At 41.5% G+C, this 7,035-nt stretch overlaps 1 non-coding gene across 1 annotated transcript; it reads left to right on the forward strand.

Moving 5' to 3' along the window:
- Window positions 1–1,074: 1,074 nt before the first annotated feature.
- LOC140247515 (U6 spliceosomal RNA) lies at window positions 1,075–1,179 on the forward strand. Its single transcript, XR_011902698.1, has one exon. It is a non-coding gene; the product is annotated as a U6 spliceosomal RNA (small nuclear RNA).
- Window positions 1,180–7,035: the final 5,856 nt, after the last annotated feature.

Raw genomic sequence — 7,035 nt, forward strand, 5'->3', positions numbered from 1 at the left:
TTAATTTGGAAAAATGTATAGTACTGCAGTCCATGATGAGTCTCACAGAAGTAATATTTGTTCAGGTTGGATATTAGGAAAAAATTATTCTCCAAAAGAGAAACTGGAGAAATTATTTCTTACATACAAAAAAATGTAAAAATTTTGTTTGTTTTAGTAAAGTCAATTGTAACTGGACTTCAAAGTGACACACATGAAGTTCACTTTAAGATATGTGTAGGGTTTCATAAAAAGCATTTTTTACAAGAAAATATTAAGAAAAATACAGAAATCAAGCATGATTACAGAGAAAATAATATCTAAAGGTTTAGAATAAACATTAATATTTATTACTGTATATCAAACTAGTAACCCTTTTATCAGTTTCATGTGGGCAGAACATTCTGTATGCATGAGGCCAAATTATTACGATCTACAGATCACATAATAAGGCCTTTTTGCCTCTACAGTAGGTTACTTGACATAAGAATTTTTCTAAGAATACTTGTGAAAGCAATTTAAGTTTAATTATGGAAATTATAACACGTTCTATAGTTTCTGGCATGCTTCAGTGTCTGAATTAAAACTCACTATGTCATTAAGACTGCTTAAAGTTAAAGATGCTTTGAAGGGCTTAGCTGAATGACAAGAGGAAAGTCAGAAAAACAGGAATGAGGATGCTCATGGGTCATAGAATCACAGAATTCAAGAAGTTGGAAGGGATCTCTGGAGATCAGAGTCCAACTCACCTGCTAAAGTAGGTTTCCTACAGCAGATCGCACATGTAGGCATACAGATCAGTCTTGAATATCTCCAGAGAAGGAGACTCCATGACCTCTCTGGGCAGCCTACTCCAAAGTACTGTCAATCTCACAGTAAAGAAGTTTATCTTGTGATAGTGTGGAACTTCCTGTGTTCCAGTTTCTTACCTCTGACCCTTGTTCTATAGCTGCATACCACAGAAAAGAGTCCAACCCATAAACTTGCCTCCCACACTTTAGATATTTACGAAGCTATGAGATCACCTCTCAAATGTTTCCTCTTCAAACGGAACAGTCCCACAGTCTTTCCTCTTATAGCGAGATGCTCCAGACTGTTTGCTTTGGCAGAACATACAGTAAAACTGGAACAATACAGGGAAGATTAGAGTGTCCCCTGCACAAGGATGACATGCAAATTTGTGAAGCATTCCATATTTTCCTTCTACTGGAGAAGCTGGCAGCCTGTGGCTCAGACAGATACACTCTTTGCTGAGTAAAAAACTGGCTGGACAGCTAGGTCTAGAGAGTAGTGGTGAGTGGAGTTAAATGTAGCTGATGACTGGTCATGAGTGGTGCTCCCCAGAAGTTGGTTCTGGGGTCTGTTCTATGTAGTATCTTTACTGATGACCTAGACAAGGAGTTTAAGTACAGCCTCAGTTGCAGATAGCACAAAGCTGGGAGGAAATATCACCCTGCCTGAGCATAAGAACACCCTACAGAGGGATCTGGACAGGCTGAATAGCTGGGCTGAGGCCAATGTGATGAAGTTCAACCAAGTGCAGGACTGAGTGCCAGGTATGCACTTTGGCTGCAAGAGCCCCAGACAATGCTACAGGCTTGGGTCAGAATGACTGGAAGACTGTGTAGAGGAAATGGACTTAGGGGTGTCAGTAGACTGTTAGCTGAATGTTAGCCAGCAGTGTGCCCAGGTAGATAAGAAGGCCAATGGCATCCTGGCTTGTGTCAGAAATAGACCAGGGAGCTGATCATCCCCCTGTACTCAGCTCTGGTGAGGCTGTACCTTCAGTACTGCATTCAGTTTTAGACGCCTTACTACATAAAAGACACTGAGGCCCTGGAGTTCCATTTGTTGTTCTTCCCTCTTTTCATTCTTCCCCCTCCTTTCTCAGTACAGTATCATAGTATCGTGTGAGTTGGAAGGGACCTTAGAGATCATCGAGTCCAACTCCCAGGATTCGAGCCTTCTGTGTAGCAGAGCGGCACTTCTACCACTTGCGCCAAAGGGGGGATTCAAACCCGGGCCTCTGGTGTTGCAAGCGGTACTTCTACCACCGTGCGCCACCGGGGGCAGTAGTTTCTGCCCTTCCTTCTCCAGGCTTTCCCCAGGCACCCAAGGGTGGCTTTGGTGCCCAGCCCCAATCTGACCCATGAAGCCAGCTGGAACAGTCTGTGTCTCATGTAATGGAACATCACCAGCCTTATCTCATGCTACAGCCCCACAGCCCCCTGAGTCTCCATAAATAAGGGTAAAAATAGTATGTCTGTCTACTCTCCTTTGGCATACATATCTATACAGATAATGTCTCTTCTTCCTACATACAAGGGAAATACAGAAGGGGAAATACGAATGAGCTTAAATGCACACAGCAGGAGACATCTCATTCTAGAGAAATGCATACACAGAAGAATTTACAACTTGGAAACACAATCATGAAAAAGACAGATGTATATTCATTGAACGTGTTCCATTTCATAGCTCAGTCAGTGACATCTGTGAACCAAACTGACAAGATTTTACATTTTTATAGTCTAATGCTCTATTCTACATATTTGTATACTGTGGCAGTTTCTATGCTGCGGCAGAAAAGGTTCCAGTTCATTGTCAAACCCATACCTCCAGTAAAGTTTTATTTTATATATAAACAAAGTGTGGAATTAAGAGTTCTGTTGAAAGAGATCACTTCAGATGATTACCTCTATAAATTCTCTCTTTCACAGAACATATTTCATTCTACTCAAAGTCAGAACAAAGCTAAAATGTCCTACCAAAATGTCTCACTGGTATTTTGCACTTTATGAACTGTCAGTATGATATAATGTAAAATCAGAAACACATATATAACTATATCAAAATCTACTGGAACGGAAAATCTGCAGAGAAAGCACTGGAAAGAAATTAGAGAGAATGACATAAAATATAAAGTTGAATGAAGGATGTTACTGGTAATTTGTGCTGTTGACGAAAGCGTATTTCTATTCCAACTAACTTTTTCCCTTTCTCTAAAATGAAAAGAAATAACATTATAGATAATAATTTCCCTGCCCTGCAGCCCACTGCTGGACAAAAAGGAATGGTATTAGACAATGTTTAAGGTCTCATGGAAGTCAAAGATCTCACATTGCTCTGACAGCACAGGGCTAGAAGTCTGCCCCTCTCACCCCTCATGGCCCAAGGGTTTACCACCCAGTAAGGAGACTTAAAAGCCATCTGCTGGAGTACTAGCTCCCTCCAGGCACTTTAATAGGGGGCTGGGCTCGTGACAGCTAAATGTATTGGCAAAGCATTGCCATTCCTTTTCTAGGAGATGGCTCTAGCTCATATAGTTCATATGCTGCTTTAAACTCTGCCAAGCCCCAAGGTCACCCTAACACGGCCTTATAATCTGTGAGCCGTAACTAACTCCCCTGCAGTCTTGCTCTACTGCACTCAACAGATATCAGGTGAAGTAAAAAATCTGTCCCCACATTTAGAAAGCATAATCTTCATGTCATTAAGTAGAAGGATCTCCTGAAATATGATAACATTTTCATTCTTATGACATAGTTAAACATACTCCCTTACAATCCTCTGAAATAAGAGTTCATATAGCTTCCTTTCCAACAAAATATTCCCCCCTCCTCCTCACACTCACTCTTCCAACTGCATCATCCTGTAGGGTTTTTTATATCTCAGTAGACAGACAGAAATGATATGAATTCTTTCTGTTCGTAGCAGACTGTGTAACTCTAGACTATAAAACGATATATATGCTCATTTGTTTTCAAACATAGTTTTCTCCTAGCCACACTTACTCCCATGGAAAAGAATATAAAGCCAGACTGAATGAGTTTACAAGATAAGCAAATGTGGATGACCTTTAGCCATTATACTGATCCAAACCCATATTAATTCCATGATACTTTTCTGCAATGACATGCCACCATTCTTGAATTTCAGCTGAGCACAGATTACCAAATAAAGGCAGGACAGGACAGAGGTGCTGGTGCAGGACACATCCAGAGGTTTTGAGATGAAATAAATTTTGAAATAGACTGATTGATAGGATGGGGAAAAAAAAAAAAAAAAAAAAAAAAAAAAAAAAAAAGGAGAATAAAAACACAACAACAACAGGAGGTTTAAGCAATTTTTTTGTTGTTGTTTTGAGGATATTTCTATGCTTCCTTTTGTTTCTGAGAAAAAATCAAATTATCAATGATGCTTGATTTCATTCACTGAATAATTTGAAATTTTTAATAGTTTTCAATGTCATGTCCCATCTAAAAGAAGGGTTGTAAGGAGGATCTGGGGAACTACAGGCCTGTTAGCCTGGTGCCAGGATGCCAGGGAAGGTTGTGGAGCAGGTTGTCTTGAGGGAGATCACACAGCATGTGCGGGACAACTAGGGAATCAGGCCTAGCCAGCATGTTTTCATGAAAGGCATGTCCCGCTTGATCAACCTGATCTCCTTGAACAAGTGACCTATCTGGTGGATGAGGGAAAGGCTGTTGATGTGGTCTTCCTAGACTTCAGCAAAACCTTTGACACTGTCTCCCACAGTATTCTCCTGCAGAAGCTGACAGCCCATGGCTTGGACAGATATACCCTTGGCTGGGTAAGGAACTGGCTGTAGGGCTGGGCCCACAGGATGGTGGTGAATTGAGTTAGATCCAGCTGGTGACCTGTCACAAGTGGTGTCCCCCAGGAGTTGGTGCTGCAGCCTGTCCTCTTCAATATCTTTATTGATGACCTGGATGAGGGCATTGAGTGCACCCTCAGTAAATTTGCAGATGACACCAAGTTGGCTGGAAGTGTCGATCTGCCTGGTGGTAGAGAGGCCCTACAGAGGGATCTGGACAGGCTGGATAGCTGGGCTGAAGCCAGTGGGATGAGATTCTATGATTCTATGATTCATCTGCTATCTACTTTCAAAATCTGTATATGAAATTCAGGAGTGCAATCTGTATCACTTGTGAACTGAAACATTTTAAAAAGTAACAAGTTGGTGGCGCATGGTGTTAGAACTGCCACTTGCAACACCAGAGGGCCCAGGTTTGAATCCCTCCTGTGGCGCAAGTGGTAAAACTGCCACTCTGCTACACTAGAGGGCTTGAATCCTGGGAGTTGGACTCAATGATCTCTAAGGTCCCTTCCAACTCGCACAATACTATGATACTATGATACTATGACTCCTCACTGAGGGGCACTGAGGCACCCATTTGGCACCTGGATAATCTCTCTAGAGAGTTTTGCTCCTTGACAAGGGCTCTCATTCAGGATATCAAGAAGAGGCTACCAGGTATGATAAAGCCAGAGGATTAATCTCCACTCCTGGTCTCACAAGCTGCATCACCGGCTGACCAAAGAGGGCAAGGATATACTGGACAGCAGACTGGTTGGGCTGATCAACAGAGCTTTAAACTAGAAGTGATGGGGGAAAGCGATGTACTTGATTATGACAAAGAGTCAGGGAGCACTGTCACTTTAGAGATCCTCCAAGATGATCATAGCCAATAGCCCTGCTGAAGTGTGTCTGTACCAATGTATGGGAACTAAGATGGAAGATAAATAAGTCATTATGCAATTAGAAAATTACAAACTAATTGCTATCACAGAAAAACAATGAGATGAATTTTACAACCAGAAGACTGTGATTGAGGATGATGAGCTTTTTAGAAGGGATAGGAAATGGAGGAGGGGTGAAGGAGTTGCCCTCTATGTTAAGAAGTGAGTAGATGATTAAGAGCTGCCTCTGAGAAGCAGACAAGATTAGGTTGAAAGCTTGTCGTTTAAGATCAGAAACCAGACCAGTAAAGGACATGTGGTGGTCAGGGGCTTCTACAGGCTGCCTGATCACAGGGAGATCACTTGCAGGCTCTTCCCAATAGAGGATTTCAGCAAAGCAGATATCTGCTTGGAGAAGAGCACAGTGAGCTGCAAGCAATCCAGGAGGGTTCTGTACTCTGCTGAGGATAAATTCCTAGTCCAGGTACTGATCATACTAACCAGAGGTGAAGTGCTACTGAACCTGATACTCATCTGTGCAGAGGAGATTATAGAAGAGGTAAAGATTGGAGACAGTCTGGGATGTAGAAAGCATGTCATGATCTTAGGAGTAAGGGTCTGGAAAAGAGTAGAATCAGGACTCTGAACTTTGGGAGAGTGAACTTCAATCTGGAGTGAACATAAGAGTGAAATGGGGTAGGCAGCTCTTTAAGGACTTCTCTTGTGGAGAAATTTATATACGTACATGCATATATATATATACATATACATATATATACACATGTAGCGTCATTTCTAGACAGTGCCTTTCTAGACAGGTTAACAAAAAGCTTAGCCAAAGCTAATTTAGTTTCAGAAACTCAGTATGGGGCTGAGAGGTGATTCCAGTGTGAATTTATAACATTAGAAAAAAGTGATTGTGAACATAAAGCAGATTTATATGACAAGCAGTAAAACAGTCTTGTGAATGAAATTCTTGTTTTAGTTGTTGATATACATAATTTGCTTTGAAAATAATGTTTCTTATTTCTTTCAATGGAAACTACAACAAGGAGCACAATAACACTATTTGATAGAGCACATTCTCAGCTGGAAAACACTGTTTTTCAATGTAGTCACCACAGCTAGCTGCACATTTATTCCAGCAAAGAAGGAGAGCCTCCATATTGCACTTGTAAAAAATCTGCACCAGTGGAAGTGACCCACTGTCACTGTCACCACGGCTGAAACGCACCACCTACCACCTCACTGTGCTCACATCCACCCACTGTTTGGTCTCCAGAAGTGCTCAGTGGGCATCAATGAATGTCAGTGGGTGCTATTTTGTCCACAAGGGAAAATTCAGTGACACACATTTACTTCATACATGCTTCTATGTCAGATGCTGGTTTGTCAGACTGTCCCTCTCCTGTCAGCTATCACACAGTGATGTAACATGAATAAATTGAATAAACATTGGCAGGAAGGTTCAACTTCTACTGCCATACCACCAAAGTTCACTTGTGACATCATGGGCCAACATAATAAAATATGAGGCATTACTTTTGGAGCAGCCCTCATATCTATCTGTCT

The sequence above is a fragment of the Excalfactoria chinensis genome, chromosome 1 (assembly GCF_039878825.1).
Source record: "Excalfactoria chinensis isolate bCotChi1 chromosome 1, bCotChi1.hap2, whole genome shotgun sequence".
Classification (NCBI taxonomy): Eukaryota; Metazoa; Chordata; class Aves; order Galliformes; family Phasianidae; genus Excalfactoria; species Excalfactoria chinensis.